The 22,544-nt window shown below is 36.8% G+C and overlaps 1 protein-coding gene across 1 annotated transcript in view; it reads right to left on the reverse strand.

Moving 5' to 3' along the window:
• Positions 1-22,544, reverse strand: part of rims3 (regulating synaptic membrane exocytosis 3) — an 86,396-nt gene that overhangs the window by 22,855 nt on the left and 40,997 nt on the right. The window lies entirely within an intron of this gene.

Here is a 22,544-nt window from a genome sequence, read left to right on the forward strand (position 1 = left end):
TGCTATTACACTGCTCATGCTAATGTCTTTGCAGTATGCAGTACAGGGCTAGTGTATGTGTCATATACTGAGTGGTACACAACTGATGATGTGTCATACTGGTGTGAAAATCCAGTTGTGTTTGTTTCCCTGGGAGAGCGGCTACACCTAAGGAAGCTACTCAAATGTAGTCAAGGCTAGTGCTATAAATTGTTAGAGATTGTAACACTAGTCCTAATTAAGAAATAAAACTGAGTGACGGCAGTAATACATCAATTATAATTAGTTGTACAAATGTATGGTGATATTTGATGGCCATATGGTGACATTTTATTTATTTCTGAGACTTCCTGAATGAAATACAACAAAAACATTGGTAGCAAAACATATTATTTTTACACTGCGCAGTAAATAGATGATTTGTATTCTATTTTGAAAGCAATAGTCAAATTTCCATTCAATTATTGTGCTGTTTTGTTATAGAACAAATGAATATGCATTAAATAAAAACAAATTTGTGGTCTTCAGCCCTTTTCATCCATCTGTTTGTGACCCTGGACCACAAAGCCTGTCTTAAGTAGCACGGGTATATTTGTAGCATTAGCCAACAATACATTGTATGGGTCAAAATTATCGATTTGTCTTTTATCATATTAAGTAAAGATCATGTTCCATGAAGATATTTTGTAAATTTTCTACCATAAATATATTAAAACTTAATTTTTGATTAGTAATTTGCATTGCTAAGAACTTAATTTGGACAACTTTAAAGGTGATTTTCTTAATATTTAGATATTTTTTTTATACCCTCAGATTCAAGATTTTCAAATAGTTGTATCTTGGCCAAACATTGTCCTATCCATAACAAACAACAAACAACAAACAAAGCAATGGTCACATTTGGCCATTTACTAATAAAAATAGGTGAACTGTTGTGTACATTTTGGTGTATGGCAAAATAATGCTTTTTGCATATGTAATTTTGCTTAGATTTCAAAATTTCTTCTTTCAGGTCCCAGATATCCACAAATCTTTGTAAAATGGAGAGAGTAATGGCATGATTGAAACTGTTACCTAATGTGGCACCAAATTCATTTGTGTAAAGCCCTTTATCTCAATAAAAAAAAAGTGTTTCTAAACACTTTTTTTTGGATGAAATTTGAAAGGCATAGTTGACCCAAAAATGAAAATTATGCCATGATTTACTCACCCTCAATCCATCCTAAGTGTATATGCCTTCCTTTTTTCAGACAAATACAGAGTTTTTCAGAGTTATATTGTCCTGGCTCTTCCAAGCTTTATAATGACAGCGAATGGCTGTTGAGATTTTGAAGTCCAATAAAGTGAATCCATCCATCATAAAAAGTGTTCCACATAGCTCTGGGAGGTTATTAAAGGCCTTCTTATGTGAATCTATGCATTTGTTTAAGAAAAACATCCACATTTAAAACTTTATAAATCATAATCTCTAGCTTCTGCTAACTGTTAATGAGAGAGTGGCATTCCAGCGGATGATGTAGGATGCAGGCGTAGCAAATAAGATGAAGTACAAAATGAAGATTTATAAAGAAAAAAATCGGAGGATTGCGAAATAAGCCAAGAGGGGATGGTTTTCCTTTGCTGTAAACAAAATGTGGCTCTCACAAGACTGTTAGTGGAAGCTGGAGATTACGGTTTAGAAAGTTTTAAATATCAATATTTTTCTTACAAAACTGCATCACTTCATGTCAGAAGGCCTTTATTAACCACCCGGTGCTGTTTGGAGTATGTTTTATGATGGATGGATGCACTTTCTTGGACTTTAAAATCTCAACACCCATTCACTGCCATTATAAAGCTTGGAAGAGCCAGGACACTTTTTAATATAACTCCGATTGTATTCATCTAAACGAAGAAAGTCATATACACCTAGGATGGCTTGAGGATGAGCACATCATGGGATAAATTTCATTTTTGGTTGAACTATCCCTTTAAGTATTGACACAATATATTAACCCCTGGTTTCACAGGCTTAAGCCTAGTCTAGATTTTAAAATATATCAGTGCCTTTTCTCAAGATTCACACCAGTAGTGTTTTTTTCTAAGACACGTTTATAAAAAAAAAGACTTAAATGCCCTAAATGAACTATGGCCTAATCCTGGCTTGGTCTAATCCCATGATACAATGCCAGAAAACTGCTTATTGCACAGTTTACAGTGTATACTGCCTTCTGATTTTATAACTTTTCTTATAAAACTACACATTTCAAGAAGTATTTTGTAAGTATAGTGTATAATACACATGCACAGTATGCTGGTATTGTATTCTCTCAGTCTAACATACTATTGTTTAAAACCTGTATTGCAAACTTTTATGTTTTATGAAGTAATAAAAAGCAGAAAGTATACAGTCTATATGGTGCAGTGTGCAATTTGTTGGTAATCTATTCTAACAACAATGTAACATACAGTTTGAACATGTAGCATACTTGAAACATTTATCATATTGTTATTTACAGAATACAGTATGCAGTATGCTAGTATTCTTAATTTTTACATAAAACTTTACCATTACACATGCAAAGTAATGACAACAATGTAGCATAGCCTTGCATATTATAAAGCAGTAAGGCAGTATGCAGTAAGCATTATGCCAGTATTCTGTTCTGAGCACAGCCATGGTCATTTGTCCATTTAATGACACTATAGCATGATATGTTGCATTTTCCATTAGGGACTGAATGCATATGTTTCTCGACTGGCTCGTGCCTCGTCGGCTGTCTTGACGCCTGCCTGTGAGACTCATTAGACCTCTCATCTCAGCAGGAGACACCCGTAACACATTATATACTGTTCCTCACATCTCCATGACGATAAGCATCGCTGATGAGAGACAGTGACTGATATGAAGTGGATGACAGCGAGGGACGGGGAGCCAGAGAGTAAACAGAGAGAAAGAGAGCCGGGGTGCAGGGGATGAGTGTTAGGGTGGGGTTTCTATTTTTAAGTCTGTAGTCAGGAATATCTCTGCCGAGGGAAGGGGAACTGTGGAGCTGCAGACAACAAGCTCAGACAATAACCCACCACCAATAACCATCTTCAGTTGTTCTTTACAGAGTCACCGATTATAGAGATTCTTAAAAAAGTGTCAAACCCAAACCTGCTTTATTCCTTGTTGTGCAGCTGAAGTTTTGTGAGTCTCTGATCAAACATTACCCTAAAGCATACTTTGTTGTTTATGCGAATAGGGTATGTGTAAAGTGCATGATGTAACTGTAAACTTAAATGACTATAAAGACATTTTATCAGTCATAACGCCTAGAGAGAAACTGCTCAGACATTTAGAGATTTGGAGAAATGTAGCATTACATCACTTACTCACCAATGGATCCTCTGCAGTGAATGGGTGCCGTCAGAATGAGAGTCCAAACAGATGATAAAAACATCACAATAATCCACAAGTAATCCACACCACCTTAAAAGCAAGAAGCTGCATGTTTCTATGAATCAAATCCATTATTAAGATGTTTTTAACTTCAAACAACTGTTTTCAGGTAAAATAAGAGTTTGATTCAGGAGCAAAATCTGCACAGATCAAGTACCCTTTACAAGCGAAAACAGTCCAAAACACATCTAAACAAATATGTAGGTGTATTTTGATGTTAGAGGACAACATGAGATGGACTTTTTCAGTGGAGGAAGCATTATTATGAATAATGGACTCGTACTTTGGCAAAAAGCAATGGTTTAAAGTTGTTTTAAAACATCTTTATGACGGATTTGTTTATTACAAACATGCAGCATTTCACTAAACAAGATGTTAATTGATGGACTGGAGTGGCGTGGATTACTTGTGGATTATTGTGATGTTTTTATAAGCTGTTTGGACTCTCATTCTGACGGCACCCATTCACTGCAGAGGATCCATTGGTGAGCAAGCGATGTAATGTACGCATTTCTCCAAAACTGTTTTGATGAAGAAACAAACTCATGTTCCTCTCGGACGGCCTGAGAGTGAGTACATTTGAGCAAATTTTAATTTTTGGGTGATTTATTCCTTTAATTTCACAAAGCATCTGTGTTCATGGTGCAAGATGCAACGTTATGCAAAAACATATTCACCTGCAATCAGGTTAGCCAATCATAAAAAAAGGCCTTAAAGGTATAGTACCAAAAGCAACAACAGACATTATCTGACTTTTAGCTATGCATTAATGCACTTGTTTTGCCATAAAACATGAACATGAATAAGAGTGTCCAGGTAGAGGTACAAAGGGAAAGGTTGTGGTATCCTCATTGTGCTGTGGGAAGTGAAGGTCAGGCTGTGCAGATGGCCGGTGGGTCCAGGTGGTCATCATCTTGACACGAACAGGCCACATCTCACTACTTCAGCTGTTCATGGCCTGTCCAATGCATATTGTACAATAGCATTCTTCTGGGAGTCAGTGTTATCAGTTAATCAAGTTTTGCAAGAAAAGTTGAAAACATCTTGATGGATTTGTTTCTTACAAACACACTGCTTTTCACTTCACAGGATGTTAACTGATGGACTGGAGTGGTGTGGATTACTTGTGGATTATTGTGATGTTTTTATCAGCTGTTTGGACTATCTGATGGCACCCATTCACTGCAGAGGATCCACTGGTGAGCAAGTGACGTGGTGCTAAATTTCTCCAGATCTGTTCAGATGAAGAAACAAACTCATCTACATCTTAGAAAGCTTGGGTGTAAAAAATGTTTCAGCAAGTTTTAATTCATGGGTGAACTGTTACTTTAAGAAGCCTCTTCCTTTCAGCTTTAACAAGTGCAAATCAACATGCCATTGATTTGTAGGAGCAAACAATCATCTTCAATCTTTTACTAGGACACACTGCTAACATATACACACAGGCTTGAGTTTACTCATTGATTTACACTCTTACTTGTTCTGTTTGTCTTCCGACACAAACAGTGTATATACAAAGGACAGAGAGTACTAGCCAATTACCATCACTGGATGCAACACACATACTTTAAGCAGTGTATATTAGAGCTGATTTTTAACTGCCCACTCAGACTGTTTAGTCTGTCCCTGCTGAAAAGGCCAGCTTAAACCAACCTAAGAAGGTTAGCTGGTCTTAGCGGATTTAAAATGGTCTAACTCGTGTCACAGGCAAGTACTTAGCTGGTTAGAAGTGCCCTTTAAAACCAGGCCAGGCTGTCCCAGTCGGGAGATCAGATAAGATCAGTTTAGGCTGGTTTAAAAGGTTTCCTTCGGTTAAACAGGATCATGTTTAGCAGCTTTATTTTCTCACTGGTGTGAAGGTGCATCCACCAGGAAGCTCTTCACGTCTCCAGCTTGATCTTATTAACCCCCAGTGGCCTAGTATGTACTAGCTTCACCCAGTGTCTTCCTCTTCAAGCCAACACCTTTAGTCCATACACACCCACGACTGAGCACATAGGAAGCCGGGGAGCTGCAGTGACCCCATCCTTTCTTTTCTAATCCTCTAGCCTCTGATGCTCTTGTCCTCTCTCTCACACACACTCTTTCTCTCTCTCCCCCACCCCGTTTCCATGGTAATAATGTCTGCAATGCACCAAGATCCCATTGTGTCGGCCTCTCGCTCAGCTTGTTTGCTTCCATTTCTACAACTCTCACCCATTAATCGCTCTTTATTCTCAAACTCTACCTGTCTTGCAGCTTCCCAGTAGACATCTGGGCAATGTCTAACGAAAGTTGTTGACTAGTCCTTCACTCTTGTGGAACTCTGTTATACTTTGAATCACAACATCTATCTCTCTGTTTATGTCTTTATATTTTTATTTATTTATTTATTCCATCCTTCCATATCTCTGTCTGCACCTGTCTATTCATCCATCCATCCATCTATTCATCCATCTGTCTGTCTTGTCTCTCTTGTCCATCCATCCGACCAAGTGTCTGTTCACACCTGTCCATCCATCCTTCCATCGGTCTGTCTGTACCTGTCCATCTATCCATCTTTCTGTCCGTACCTGCCCATCCATCCACCCATCCATCCATCTGTCCACACCTGTCCATCCATCTGTCCACCTGTCTGTCCACACCTGTCCATCCATCCTTCCATCTGTCTTTCTGCACCTGTCCATCCATCCATCCATCCATCCAACCAACCAACCAACCATCTGTCCACATCTGTCCACACCTGTCTCCATCCATCCATCCTTCCACCTGTCTGTCCATCCACCTGTCCATCCATCCTTCCATCCTTCCATCTCCATCTATCCATCTGTCTGCACACCTGTCCATCCATCCATCCATGTGCATCCATCCATCTTTCTGTCATACCTCCATCCATCTATCTGTCTTGTCCACACCTGTCCATCCATCCATCCATCCATCCATCCATCCATCCATCCATCCATCCATCCATCCATCCATCCATTTGTCTGTCTGCACCTGTCCATCCATCCATCTGTCTGTCCATCCATCCATCCATCCATCCATCTCCATCTTTGTCTCTGCACCTGTCCATCCATCCTATCTGTCATCCATCCATCTGTCCACCTGTCTGTCCACACCTGTCCATCCATCCTTCCATCTGTCTTTCTGCACCTGTCCATCCATCCATCCATCCATCCAACCAACCAACCAACCATCTGTCCACATTCGTCCATCTATCCGTCCACCTGTCTGTCCACACCTGTCCATCCATCCTTCCATCTATCTGTCTGCACGTCTATCCATCCATGTGCACTTGCACATCCATCCATCCGTTTGTCCACACCTGTCCATCCATCTATCCATCCGTCTGTCCACACCTGTCCATCCATCTATCTGTCTGCACCTGTCCATCCATCCATCTTTCTGTCCATACCTGTCCATCCATCTATCTGTCTGCACCTGTCCAACCATCTATCTGTCTGCACCTGTCCATCCATCCATCCATCCATCCATCCATCCATCCATCCATCCATCCATTTGTCTGTCTGCACCTGTCCATCCATCTATCTGTCTGCACCTGTCCATCCATCCATCCATCCATCCATCCATCCATTTGTCTGTCTGCACCTGTCCATCCATCTATCTGTCTGCACCTGTCCATCCATCCATCCATCCATCCATCCATCCATCCATTTGTCTGTCTGCACCTGTCCATCCATCTATCTGTCTGCACCTGTCCAACCATCTATCTGTCTGCACCTGTCCATCCATCCATCCATCCATTTGTCTGTCTGCACCTGTCCATCCATTCATCCATCCATCTGTCTTTCCACACCTGTTCGTCCATCCATACATCCATCCATCCTTCCAAGTATATTTCCCTTTTTACCCTTCTTCTGTTCTACCTCTAAATGCTCTTTCTTTTTGAAACTTTCTTTTGTAAAATGTAATCAATTTAATTTTGAAACACTCAAACTTTTCTGAACTAGAGATTTACTTCTTTGTTTACTGTCCAGGATTCATGACAACTGCAAACTGTTTAATCTGCCAGCAATGAACTTCATTATGCCTAAATGCCATTGTACAACATTGACGGATAAGTAAACATTTTGTTTCAATTTCTGGACAAGACATTTCAACACAGCTCAGTTCCAAAACCCAGTGAGCTGCCTTGCTGTCTTCTCCCTAGGCAAGGCAGAATCCTAACAGAACTGTAACCTCATAAGTGACTGGTCTGAGGCTCTACACAGGCTGCAACAATCCAGCATTCCTCACAGGAATCACTTGAGAGGTGGAAATTAGCATGTTGCTAAGCTAACACGCTACTCTAATAAGCATAAAAAACACTGATCACAAATATACATTAGAGAACACATATTCACTAATAACTAATAGTTTCCCATTGATGAATTCTTAATTACTGCTTATAAGGTAGTTGTTGTGGTTATGTTTAGAAATAGGGATTTAGAACACATCATGTACAAATATGTGCTTTCAAACGTGCTTTATAAGTACTAATATGATAGTAATATTCTAATGCAACTAGCTAATAGTGAATAATGTTCCTTTACAGCATTAACCAATTTTGCATTTTTTATGAACGAACATGAATTATTAATGAACAATAGTGTCTTTAAATGCATTAAATAAATGTAAAATGATAAAATGCATTACTATAGTTTGGTAAGACCAGTAAACCCTGCCTTTCACTGATGATTACGGTATTTCACTACATCATCTACGCCACTCAACTGACACCCTCTCGGTTGAAGCATCCGCACAGCGGGGTACTGACTCCATGTTATTACAATCATGCAGTTGTGTGGGTAAAACATCAGTATTATGTAATAGGGATCGGAGAGAGGTGCCATACTAAGCAGTATGAGATAGTGGGTTTCTTTCGATGGCATTTAGAGAGTGTTAATTAAAGCAATCTATCCCTGTTGCTCCACTGAGTAATAAAAGCCCTGGAGGATAGCCGAGAGGCTGGGCAATGAGATATACGGAGTGTGTATATTCAAGCCATTGACTCAATGCTGACACTAGCGGCACTGGATCACAAACCTGTGAAGATATGAGCTAATATCACCAGTCAAATCATGTATGCAGAGTCAGCATAAATAGTGACATAAATATACATTTCCATGAGTGGATGTTCATACATGTGATATAAGAGAGAAAATGTGGTTGTGTTGACGTATGATTGTCTTTGTGTTCATTCGTGGAGCTGCGTATGCACATGCCTCTGAGAGATCTATACGTCATGGTATGCTGGAGTTATTTCAGGCATCTGCGCTGTTGGCTGGTTACATAAGACATGGGAGGTCTGATTCTTTCCACTCAAAATAAAGAATTGGAAAAGGAGGAAGAGAGGAATCCAGACAGACACAGAACAAATGAATGAGCTGGAAATACGGATGTACGCACTGAAGTGCGTGTGCTTTAAGAGCCTGACCTTAAACTGAACAGGAAAATGTAATGAAAAATTTAATTATATACAGTATGAGACAAGCAAATCCATAAAAAAAAAAAATAGTGAATGGTATTTGGACGGTACAATGGAGCTGTATTTATGTGAAAATAGAGAGTGGGATGTGTTAGGACAACATGTTATTTTTTAACATTTGTTATTGTGAGGTGTAACAAAATTTTTATTTGATTTTATTATTGCTAAGCAACATCACAAGGTCTGCAAAGGTGCATATGGGCTTTTTTGAACTATTGCTATGAATTATGATATTTTTATTTATTATTATGAATAATAAAAAAGTTTTGTGTCTATACAGTTTCAAATAAAAGAAAAAATAAGGTTTTTAATATGTATTACCACATATGAAATAGTTTTAGTGTTGTTACTGTTAAAGGGATAGTTCACCCAAAAATGAAAATTTGATGTTTATCTGTTTACCCCCAGGACATCCAAGATGTAGGTGACTTTGTTTCTTCAGCAGAACACAAACAAAGATCTTTAACTCAAATCGTTGCAGTCTGTCGGTCATATAATGGCAATGGCTCCCAAATCTTTGAGAGTAAACATCAAATTTTCATTTTTGGGTGAACTATCCCTTTAAACTGAAACCATTAATTTCAATCGTTACTTAAAATACAGCTGAAATAAAATATAAATATTAGAAGATAAAAACCCTAAACTTGCAATTGTAATTTTCTTCCTCACTATTCAGACATTTTTTCACACAGTTCTGAGAACTGCAAGACATAAACTTAGAACTGCAAGATACAAACTCACAAATTCTGAGAAATAAAGTCAGAATTATAAAAAAAGTTCACTCATAACTGCAAGTTTTTCGAGATAAAAGTTAGAATTGTGAGATAAAAAGTTGAAATTCCATAAAAACTAAAATGGAAATAAAAATCTAAATATAAATATTTAAAGAGAGAGAGAGAGAGAGAGAAACTAACAAAAATGACAAGCACTCAAACAAATTACTACAACTTCAAAAATTAAAATGAAAACTGAAAATATAAAAACTAATTCAAAAGATTAATGGATATTATAGTAGTATGTAAACAATACGCTGATATATTCATATAAATATTTATTATATTTACATAATATACTGTATAATTATATTACTACGCTGTGCGATTTATAGCATCACATCAAATAAAATCACTCATAGCATGACGTCTGGTTATGTTGCTCATTGTAAACTGTGTGCTATCCACCTTATTTTTGCCGTAAGAGCAGGCATGGCCATTTGCAAATTGTATGGGTCTGACTTCCGGCCTCATCCGTGTCCAGCTATTTTTAGCTGTACAAAACTTGTTTTGCTGCTTGATATTGCAAATTGGTGTGTCTTACCATATTATTTTATTATGTATTATCTTAATCATGAGTGCACTGGTTTGTATTGCAAATAGTTTTACTGTTTACTGCACATTGTTATTCTTCGCATAGGCTTACTTTCGCGCTAAAATGAAAAAGGTGGATACACTGGAAATGTTGCAATATAAAGCACAGATGTAGCATATAGCTGCATATATAATTGCACAACACAAGTTAGCAATATCATCAAATTAGGCAAGCTTGACATTTGACGAAGTGCTTCTCTGTAGCCTTGATATAGATTCCTGTTTTTAGAGCCCAGTGTCTCTCTGACTCCCTTATTGGCTGTAGCTGCAACAGCAACATTGCACTGCGCATAGCAACAGTATCCATGAAGCTGTTGATGGAGATCTCTTTACACCCACCCAGACTAAATTCAAGGAAAGGTGGAGTGATAAAAACATCTGTCATTTCTAAGAGACCATTAATTAGAGGCGGTCGGTCTGAGCGGGACGCAGCTGTTATGGCGTGTGTGTGTGTGTTTGTACGTATGTGTGTGTTTATATGTTCCATGGGTAGCCGGCGTATCGATTTATCCCCACCGAGCCTTTCATCATCAAAGATAAAGATGCAGTGAAGCTTTAGCTTTAGAAGGTGTGGAGCTTGTGGCCACATACAAAGAACTCAAAATGCATTGTTTTTTTAATTTGCAAGGGCATCATGCACCTATTTTTTGAAAAGGACACCCGAAAGAAAAAAAGAAACTCTTTTAAACTTAGTAGTGATGATACACTAGGCAACTTTTTGACCATTGTTGCTGGGCAACTTTGGTAAATGTTGCCGTCAATGGGCAACCAGGTGAGACACACGCCCCCCACGACCGATCTAAATTATCCAGATATAAATTTGTTACTGATTCTCAATGCTAAAGTGTCATATCGCACTGCTACTCTTATGATATTGCTCATATACATATATATATATATATATATATGTATATGAGCAATATCATAAGAGTAGCAGTGCGATATGACTGTATATCAGCATGGATGTGATTTAACCGTATGTAATCACAGCATGCTGATATACAGCCATATCTCACGGCTACTACTGTGATATTGCATTTATACAACAGTTCGACAGCATGAGTGTTTAAATACATAAGAAACAACAATGGAGTGCCTTGCAAAACTCAGAACTATTGCAGAACTATTTCCTTCGGCCACGGATTCAAATCTCAGTTTGAAAGTTAAATAGCTGAGCCCATGCCTCTGTTGCTAATTCAAGAACGTCACTTCAGAACTAGTAACGAAGGAACGTTGAGTTGTTTCATTGAAAGTTTATTGTATTACTGTATTAAAAGCTCACTGTATTATGTGAAGTATTATGAGATAGATGGTCTGAATGAGTGTGATTACCTGCATCTGATACAGCATTCATTCTTCAGATCAGTCTCATATTCACAATAAAACATTAGTTTGAATGTCCGCTGAGGAAAGCGATATCTTTGTCGTACTATCCTTTCACTTGTTAAGGTGATTTCCAGCGCTGCTCAGTGCATTTGTTGGCTGCGCCTTACAATGTGTTGTTAAAGGGGTCATCGGATGCCTATTTTCCACAAGTTGATATGATTCTTTAGGGTCTTAATGAAAACTCTCTAATATACTTTGATTAAAAATTCTCAATTGTTTTGTAAAACAACACCATTTTTACCTTGCCAAAATCAGCTTTGCAAAAATCATCTCATTCTAAGGGGTTGTTCCCCCCTGCAAATGAGCTCTGCTCGCCCCGCCCCTCTCTTCTCTCTGTTGAAAGACGGTCTTGTTTACATTAGCCGCGTTTAGCCGCTAAACTTCCTAACTACCACGTTATAAGGAAAGGCGATCGCAAAGATTCATAAAAAAAACGCTTATACACACTTCTGCTGTAAGTGAAGCTGGATCATGAATGATTCGCGTGAACATAGACAAAAGAACATAATCTACTGCATCTTCAGAGGCTCAGATGTCGGGAGTAAACGACGACCACTATGTTCATTAGTACATCCAGCAACACAAGACCTCAATCACTCAATCGGAGATATTCTTGTCTAACTTACATCCCTGCTCCGGCATCAAAACATGGAAAGTTACTGGACTGTGACAGCTAGTCTAAGGTAAGAGCTCATGTCAATTAACTATCGTGGGAGTGGCCTCTGTCGGTGTGACGGCACACTGACAGGCATCTGAGAACGGCTCGATTTGAAAAAGAGGATATTATTTTTACAGATTAATTAAAAACCACTGCATGGATTTTTATCATTATAGGGTAGATTTGTACATACACTGCCAACACACATTAATGTTCAAACAACACGAAAAAGTGAACTTAGCATCCGATGACCCCTTTAAGAGTAATAATAACTTCTATCTTTACAACCTTGTTTCAGTCTGTTTCAATATTACAGTCTTCACTGTTGACTCACTCATGAAAACAGTCTCTTGTCGCCATCTAATGGTGGAACAATGAAACGAATCACCATCACGAACATACAAACCATTTCTCAATACTAAATGCTATTATTAAATACTACTATTGTTTATATAAAATATTATTTATTGAATAATAATATTTAATAAACAATAACAGCAGCCATCATAAAGCTTGCAATGCAATTCAGTCAAAAGTACAAAGGCAGCGCTGATATATAGCATTAAATTTACATAAAATATAACGTGTATAGATTTTGCCCTTAGCCAAAACTATTTGCTCTGGAACAAATAGATTAATGAGACCAAAGACTGCCTGTCAGATTTAACCAAAATCAATTATATCTCATGTTTAACCAATATTAGAGCCAGCAGCAAATTCCAGAATATCTGGTCAAGGTAAGGCTGCTCTTGGTGGGTTCATGAGTGCTGAACGGACACTGACATCCTGGAGCTCACATCTCCAAAAATGTTGAAGCAAATTTTCAAATAGACATTATCTTTATTAAGAAACCGCATATTGAAGTCTCAATAAAGTACATTCTCACCCCCCAAAAAAACTCTTAAAACCACATTACGTGAGACAAAAATAGTATTATTTATAAAAATATATTTGGAAGGCAGTGTCTCCATAAAAATTATAATCAACAATACAAAACAACGCAAATATTACTAAATTTGACATTAAAAGTATAGAAGTCACTCCTTTTTATAAAGTAACACTGCCCAACAGCGACACCTGCAGGCAAAGTTACAGAGACCCCATAACATGCCGTGACTTTACTTGGGGGTAATTGAGAATGAATGGAAGACAGTCACATAAGAGAAGGCAATGCCTCCATCGCACTATAATTGGATATGATTGGTTTGTGCAATAAATACCGCCTCTTGTATTAGTGCAAGCTCTCAGCTTGAATGAAGAAACTGATGGCGTTATTGACTAATTACAAAGTAAGTAAACAACTCACCCGCTTAGATATCACTGCTTTGTGTCACAACTTAAAATGGCCTGAAAACGTGATGACTGTCATTTTTTAGTGAGCATTTAGCTTGATGAAATGAAAGACATATCTTCGTGTCTGTGACAGTGTTTACAGAGCTTTTATGATGGTGACTCGAATACGTTGACTAATAAAAAGAACAGCTGAACATCAACTTGCAAATAAAAAAAAAAATATTGGTAACACTTTACAATAAGGTGTCATTTGTTAATGTATTAACTAAGATTAATAAATGCTGTAGAAGTATTGTTCATTCTTAGCTCATGTTAACTAATGTTTATTGTAAAGTGTTTCCAGAATATTGTCCAAATTGTTACTGCCTTTAGTTATTATTTTGGAATAAATCTAAAAATGCATAAAAATACTATGAAATGTATAATTAGTATTAAAAATATTTAAAAAAATGAAAAAAAAAATTCTTCTCTCTTTTGTACATAATGTTTTTTAATGTAACGCATAAACATTAAGTGTAACAGGGACATGAATTTATATATATATATATATATATATATAAACCTGCACACCACTGATATATACACGCACACATATTTTGTTTTTGTTTTTTTCTGTTCAGTTATTTTTAGTACAAAAAAAGACAGAGTAAAATTATTTTATGCAGTGAAGAAATGTACCAACACAGTTTATATTCCCAGTGCTGACTGTGTGAAAGCGAACAGCATGTTGATCTGTAAGCATCAGGGAACAGTTTCCTTGAGCGTTAAGTAATCATCTGCACAAACACAAACACTGGATAAACAACTACAGGTAAACAAGGATGACAACCTCACTCCCTCACACTCTCACTCCATTTATATCACTCCTATTATATGCACATTTCAAATCTCTTTTTCTGACTCCAACATACACACACCCTGAGTATTCACACTTGTCTTGTTTTTAACCTGTGAACGTATGTTCTGGACCTAATGCTGTGTTTTGATGCCCCTCCAGCCTGGCACCGACCAATCCACCCACTCTCCACCTCCTGTCCATCTGGGTAACGTAGCACGGCTATTCTATGGCAGTGTTGCAGCATTACTTAATGTACAGTACCGCGGCAGGGCAGTGGGAGAGTGATTCGGGCCAGATGACACTTGCCATATTGAGTCAGTGCTGCTTTGTCACTTATCGTAGGTTGTTGTTTATGTGTCATAAATTATCCTGGGTTGACATATGAGATTTTGTTGACACTAATATTGTGAAATATTATTACAGTTTAAAAGAACTGTTTCATTTTTTAATATGTTTTGAATGCGACGTTTCCGGCACTTGAATGTGTCAGTTGCACTGTCATCTACACTGTAAAAAACAATTTGTTGAGTCAACTTAAAATAATTTGTTACTTGGCTGCCTTAAAATTTTAAGTTCAGTTTACACAAAAAAAAAAAACGTTTATTCAACTTGAAAGGTTAAGTTGTACTAAGTGACAACTTAGATACTTGAGTTGATTCAACTTAAATTTTTAAGGCAGCTGGGTTACTTACCTTGCTTTTAAGTTTAACAAATACAAATATCTAAGTTGTCACTTAGTACAACTTAACATTTCAAGTTGACTAAACTTATATGAGTTGACTGAACTTAAAATTTTAAGGCAGCAGGGTAACAAATTATTTTAAGCTGACTCAACAAATTGTGTTTTTTTTTTTTTTACAGTGTATGCAGGGTCAGAAAGCTCTTGGATTTTATCCAAAACATCTTAATTTGTGATCAGAAGATGAATTAAGGTCTTACGGGTTTTAAATGACATGAGGGTGAGTAATTAATGACAGAATTTTCATTTTTGGTTGAACTATCACTTTAAGTACTAATATGCACCATTTAAAAGTACATAAGGTACAAAAGTGTTCCTTTTGAAAAGATACCCACCGCAGTAACGTCTTTTGTACCTATTTTTCTGAGACTGTACATTATATCCAAATGAGACATCTTGGTTATATAATTTAAATATGGTTTAATCATCAAGCATGGTCACCATTAAGAGCAACAGCTGATCTGGCATTTGGACAGTGTAAATCTTGTTGTCGCACTGGTATAAACCGAACCATTGAGCAACCTTTTGCAGCGCAGTGGTCAGTAACTAAATGTCAGCCGGTGTTTGGGTAACCTTTCGGGTGTGTGTGATGGAGCGCAGGTTGTGGGAGGGAAAGGGTGGCGATAGGGGCTTCACAAGATACGACTGAGAAATAGCGGATAATTACTTCAGGGTTAATTAAAGAAGGGGGAGGGCGAATCATCCATCTGTGGACGTTGTAGGAACCGCAAGCGCAGCGCTAGTCATTACTGCTGCGGGCGGTTGAACATTCACTCATCTTTCTGGGCTACACCATCTTGACATGTGCTCAAGCAACGTTGCCTGCCAACATGTCTAATGACATTGATGTTTGCTGTAGAAACCAATAATTCAGCATATAATTTTACTAAATACAATACACTCAATGTATGAAGAAAGGTGTAGGGTTACAGGGAGTGAGCCGCAATCTGATGAGATTTAGTTGGGAATGATAAAAGAGAAAGTATGAAGTGAAATGGATCTTCTTCTTGGCAGAGATGTCTATCGGCACATATGTCAACTGGTCGTGGGGCATTTGCCAGGATTTAGCACGTGAGCATGTGTATTTGTGCTGAAGAGTGGTTTGGGATGGGAGTGAGCTGCTGTTCCCATTGTTTCTGAACACATTCCAGGAGGATGCTTCATTTTAGCGAGTGTACATGTTGCACCTCTGCAGTGAAGAGAGTGTGGGCATGTGCCAGACCCGTATCAGTGCCCCATCCCTGTTCCATCGCACCGCACACATCTCAGAGCTGCTGCTGTCATCAGTTTTCCAGAGCTCATGGCAATAGAGGTGGGAATCGTAGGGAATTTAGCAATTCTGTTCCCATTTCCAGTTTATTAATTAAATTTTTTCAGTATTTTTGAGGAAGAATAAAATAAAAAAGTTCATACTTTATTTTAAGTCAATTCTCACTATTAATTATCTATTAACTATGACTTTTGTCTCAATAAATTCTTAATTTGCTGCATATTAACAGTTAGTAAGGTAGTTGTTAAGTCTAGGTAGGGAATTGGATTAAGGGATCCAGAATACAGTCATGCAAAATAAGGTATTACTATGTGCTTTATAAGTACTACTAAATAGCCAATATGCTAGAATTATGCAATTATACAATTAGTTAATAGTAAGAATTGGTCCTTAAAATAAAATATTACCAAAAAAATGTACTACCCTCAACAGCCTGTTGTGAAATTATTTCTGTTTTTGACAGTCATAACAAATACGAAATAAACAGTATTATATAAGTAGATCTATATATTCTTTGAAGGAATTGTCAGTGGGGCTTGACTGGGCAAAACTCATCACCGTTGGGGTGTTGTAGGTGGTTTTTAGCATGTTGGGTGTTGTGGGTGTTTGCTAGCAGTTGGTGTTCTGAGTGGTAGTGAGTCATGTGGTTACTAGGTTGTTCTATTTGGGTGCTAGATGGTTTCCTTCTTTTCTGTCAAAGTTGAGACCCATTCACACCAAAAACAATAACTATAACAATATTAGCGTTCACACCAATGGATGCTAACTATAACGATAACTATATAAGCATCCACACCAATGAACAATAATGACAATGATAACTACGTTAGCATCCACACCAACGGACGATAACATAGCGATAACTATATTAGCATCCACACCAGTGGACAATATTGGCATTCAGACCAATGAATGATAACTATAATGATAACTATATAAGCATCCACACCAATAGACAATAACTATATCAATAACTATGATAGTGTATACACCAATGGACAATAACTATAACAATCATTAAATTAGCGTCCATACCAATGGATGATAGCTATAACTATATTAGTGTCCACACCAATGGACGATAACTATAATGTATTTGCTGTCACAAAGCTTTGCGAGTTTGTCTGTTTCCACTAGATGGCGCTTGTGCACTTAGACACTTGCTTATTGCGGTAACTTTTTATTAGTTTAATTTGTATAATTTTATATTTTGATTATTTTATAACGTTTATTGTGATTTCCATACTTAATTGTCATTTATTTGAGCAAGACTGATTCTGAGCAAGATTTGATTCTGACTCTTAGCAAGACTCAGAAGCAGGCAAAAGTGGTATGTGGATATATTTTTTTGTTCATTTATGAGTTTAAAGTCATAAGCATGTTTTCCGTGTAATTGAATGTGTGACTGATGTTAGTTATATATTCGTCCTGTTTATTTAGTTCTGCGGTGTTGGTGTTGGTGTTGATGTTGGCGTTGATGTCCGTGTCGATGTGTGTATTAAACATCTGTAAAAGGAACCTCAACCTTCCTGACTAAGGGTGGCATATATAACAATAAGTATATTAGCATCTACACCAATGGTCAATAATTACACCAATAACTATATTAGCGTCTACACCGATGGATGATAACTATAACAATAATTATAGTAGTGTCTACACCAATGAACGATAACTATAACGATAACTGTATTAGCGTCCACACCAACAGACGATAACTATGACAATAACTATATTAACGTCTACACCAGTGGTCGAAAACTACAACGATAACTACATTAGTGTCTACACCAACGGACGGTAACTATAACGATAACTGTACTAGCGTTCACACTAATGGACGATGACTATACCGATAACTATATTAGCGTCTATACCAGAAGTCGATAACTATAACAATAACTATATTAGCATCTACACCAATGGGCGATAACTATAACGACAATTGTATTAGCATCCACAACAATGGATGATAACTATAACAATAACAATATTAGCGTCCACACCAATGGACAATAACTATAACAATATCTACACCAGTGGTCGATTACTATAACGATTACTATATTAGCGTCCACACCAACGGACGACAACTTTAACGATAACTATATTAGTGTCCACACCAGCAGACAACTATAACAAAAACTATATTAGCATCCACACCAACGCACAATAACTATAATGATAACTGTGTTAGCGTCCACACCGATGGACGATAACTATAACAATAACAATATTAACGTCTACACCAATGGCAATAACTATAATGATAACTATATTAGGGTCCACACCAGCAGACGATAACTATAACAAAAACTATATTAGCATCCACACCAACGCACAATAACTATAATGATAACTGTGTTGGCGTCCACACCAATGGACGATAACTATAACAATAACAATATTAACGTCTACACCAATGGACAATAACTATAACGATAACTATATTAGCGTCCACACCAGCAAACGATAACTACAACAAAAACTATATTAGCATCCACACCACAGACAATAACTATAATGATAACTGTGTTAGCATCCACACCAGTGGACAATAACTATAACAATAACAATATTAACTTCTATGCCAATGGACGATAACTGTAACGATAACTACATTAGTGTCTACACCAACGGACGGTAACTATAACGATAACTGTACTAGCGTTCACACTAATGGACGATGACTATACCGATAACTATATTAGCGTCTATACCAGTAGTCGATAACTATAACAATAACTATATTAGCATCTACACCAATGGACGATAACTATAACGACAATTGTATTAGCATCCACAACAATGGATGATAACTATAACAATAACAATATTAGCGTCCACACCAATGGACAATAACTATAACAATATCTACACCAGTGGTCGATTACTATAACGATTACTATATTAGCGTCCACACCAACGGACGACAACTTTAACGATAACTATATTAGTGTCCACACCAGCAGACAACTATAACAAAAACTATATTAGCATCCACACCAACGCACAATAACTATAATGATAACTGTGTTAGCGTCCACACCGATGGACGATAACTATAACAATAACAATATTAACGTCTACACCAATGGCAATAACTATAATGATAACTATATTAGGGTCCACACCAGCAGACGATAACTATAACAAAAACTATATTAGCATCCACACCAACGCACAATAACTATAATGATAACTGTGTTGGCGTCCACACCAGTGGACGATAACTATAACAATAACAATATTAACGTCTACACCAATGGACAATAACTATAACGATAACTATATTAGCGTCCACACCAGCAAACGATAACTACAACAAAAACTATATTAGCATCCACACCACAGACAATAACTATAATGATAACTGTGTTAGCATCCACACCAGTGGACAATAACTATAACAATAACAATATTAACTTCTATGCCAATGGACGATAACTGTAACGATAACTAAATTAGTGTCCACACCAGCAGACGGTAACTATAACAAAAACTATTTTAGCATCCACACCACAGACAATAACTATAATGATAACTGTGTTAGCATCCACACCAGTGGACGATAACTATAACAATAACAATATTAACTTCTATGCCAATGGACGATAACTGTAATGATAACTAAATTAGCGTCCACACCAATGGTTGATAACTATAATGATAATTATATTAGTGTCCACACCAATGGACGATAACTATAACGATTACTATATTAGCATCCACACCAACAGACAACAACAATTACAATAACTACATCAGTGATCACACCAATGGTTGATAACTATAATGATAACTATATTAACATCCACACCAACGGACCATAACTATAACGATAACTATATTAGTGACCACACCAACTGACAATAACTATAACAATAACAATATTTGCATCAACACCACTGGACAGTATCTATGATAATAACTACATTTGGGTCCACACCATTGAACAATAATGATATTAGCATTCACACCAATTAACAATAATGTTAACTGTATGAGTATAATAAGAAGTACTTCAAGTGTTGTTTAAGTAGTAAATGGAAAACAAAGTTACATTTGAACCCCTCCCCTACTTTTTTTTTTTTTTGCTGATCCCAAAAATGAAACTTAATATAATCTGAGTTTTGTGATCTGTTGCACTCACAACACCAATGGACAGAACTATAACAATAACTATATTAACATCCACACCAACAGACAACATCTATAACATTAACTATATTAGCGTCCACACTAACCTGTTCACATTTATTGCAGCAAGCAACATTGCTGTCTTTGTTATGTCTTACATCTAGTGAACAGCAGAATGCATTCACATTCAAGTCCTTCTCTCTTAAGTCATTTTTTTATTACAGGGGAACATTTTGTGATCAATCTTTGCAAAGTTGCTTTACATTGTGACAGATTAAAAAAAAAACAAACAAAAACAATCAAGGCTGAAATGTACTACAGAAACTGTTCAGATCAGACTGAAATGATCAGGGAATTGTTAAAAATAAACTTCAAACAAGGATATGCAGAGCAGCACGTGCCACACACATGCTCAAGCAGAAACAGATCGACCTTTGACAACCTTTCCTCAAGTTATCTTTAGTTCTTCTAGTGTTTAGGAACTATACAGTCTCTTTGGCTTTCACCTCACTACCTCACACAGTACTATAATTCAAAGCTTCTGCAAAGCATCATAATGCTGTATCAGCGTTTATCACTAGATCTGTTACAAATGAAGCTCTGCAGCTTAAGTCACAATCATTAAGACTCATTTGTCCATTTACTAAGGTGACATTTTGTACTTCCTCAAAATGAAAAGTGACTGCTGAAATAACCTAAGGCATGAAAGTACTGAACAAATATCTTTACTTTGTTCTGCTATACTACAAATCTTTTTCAGAAACTCAACGACAGTAATGCAAGCTGATTCTACTGGCTATTTTTCCAAATGTGGTTACAGAAGCCGGGTGTTTTTAGAAAATGTCACAAATGATTCAGCATCGTCTGAGTCACCGGCCTCTTGTGTGTAAAACCACCAAGTATAGGATGTTATTTTTGAAATGAGGTCAAAGTCAGTTCCAGCCGTATTTACATGTACTGTCAGCCGGTGAGATATAAAAAATTTTCTGCAACTCTGCCTGTTCATATCTCTAAAATCAATAGCTTATTATAACTTACATTTGCGGAATAACAATCCTACTTTGTGAGAACTGAAACTATTACAATCGTAGCCAAACATCACCAGATCTTAAACAGACCCCTTTTTTGAAAAAAGAAATGCACTAGCATACTTTTAAAAAGAGTGTTTATAATGGAAATAACATCCTTTAACAGAATAGACTTACTTGTGAACTGAATGTAATGTTTTTGTCAGCTTAATTCTATGTTAATTGCAATTAGATTTAGAGATTTACATTTATTAACTGAACTTCGTGCTTTTATGACCTATTAACGTAAGACTTAAGTTTCTTCTTACTTTCGTATTTACTTCTACTATGTTTGAAATATGGTTCAAGTGTACTGCTGAATGTACTGACAAGCATTTATGAAAAATATACATCATTGTAAATTCTATTAAAATGTGTATGTATTTAAATATATTCATAATTACACATATATAATAACAAAGTTGCAAATTAGTACATTTTTGGTTTTTCCATGTGCTTGATAGACAGGTTCTAGTTAACATTAAATATTACTGTAACAATAACTATATTAGCATCCACAAAAGCAGACAATAATTATATTGATAACTATATTAGTGGCCACACTAACAGACGATAGCATACACACCAAAGGACAATAACTATAAACAACAACTATATTAGCATACACACTGACAGATAATAAATATAATGATAACTATATGAGCATCTGCACCAACCAACGATAACTACACCGATAACTATTAGCATTCACACCAACCGACGATAACTATACCGATAACTATTAGCATTCACACCAACCGCCGATAACTATACCGATAACTATTAGCATTCACACCAACCAACGATAACTATAACGATAACTATATTAGCATTCACACCAACCGACGATAACTACAATGATAACTATATTAGCATTCACACCAACCGCCTATAACTATATTAGCATTCATACCAA

The sequence above is a fragment of the Labeo rohita genome, chromosome 19 (assembly GCF_022985175.1).
Source record: "Labeo rohita strain BAU-BD-2019 chromosome 19, IGBB_LRoh.1.0, whole genome shotgun sequence".
Classification (NCBI taxonomy): domain Eukaryota; kingdom Metazoa; phylum Chordata; class Actinopteri; order Cypriniformes; family Cyprinidae; genus Labeo; species Labeo rohita.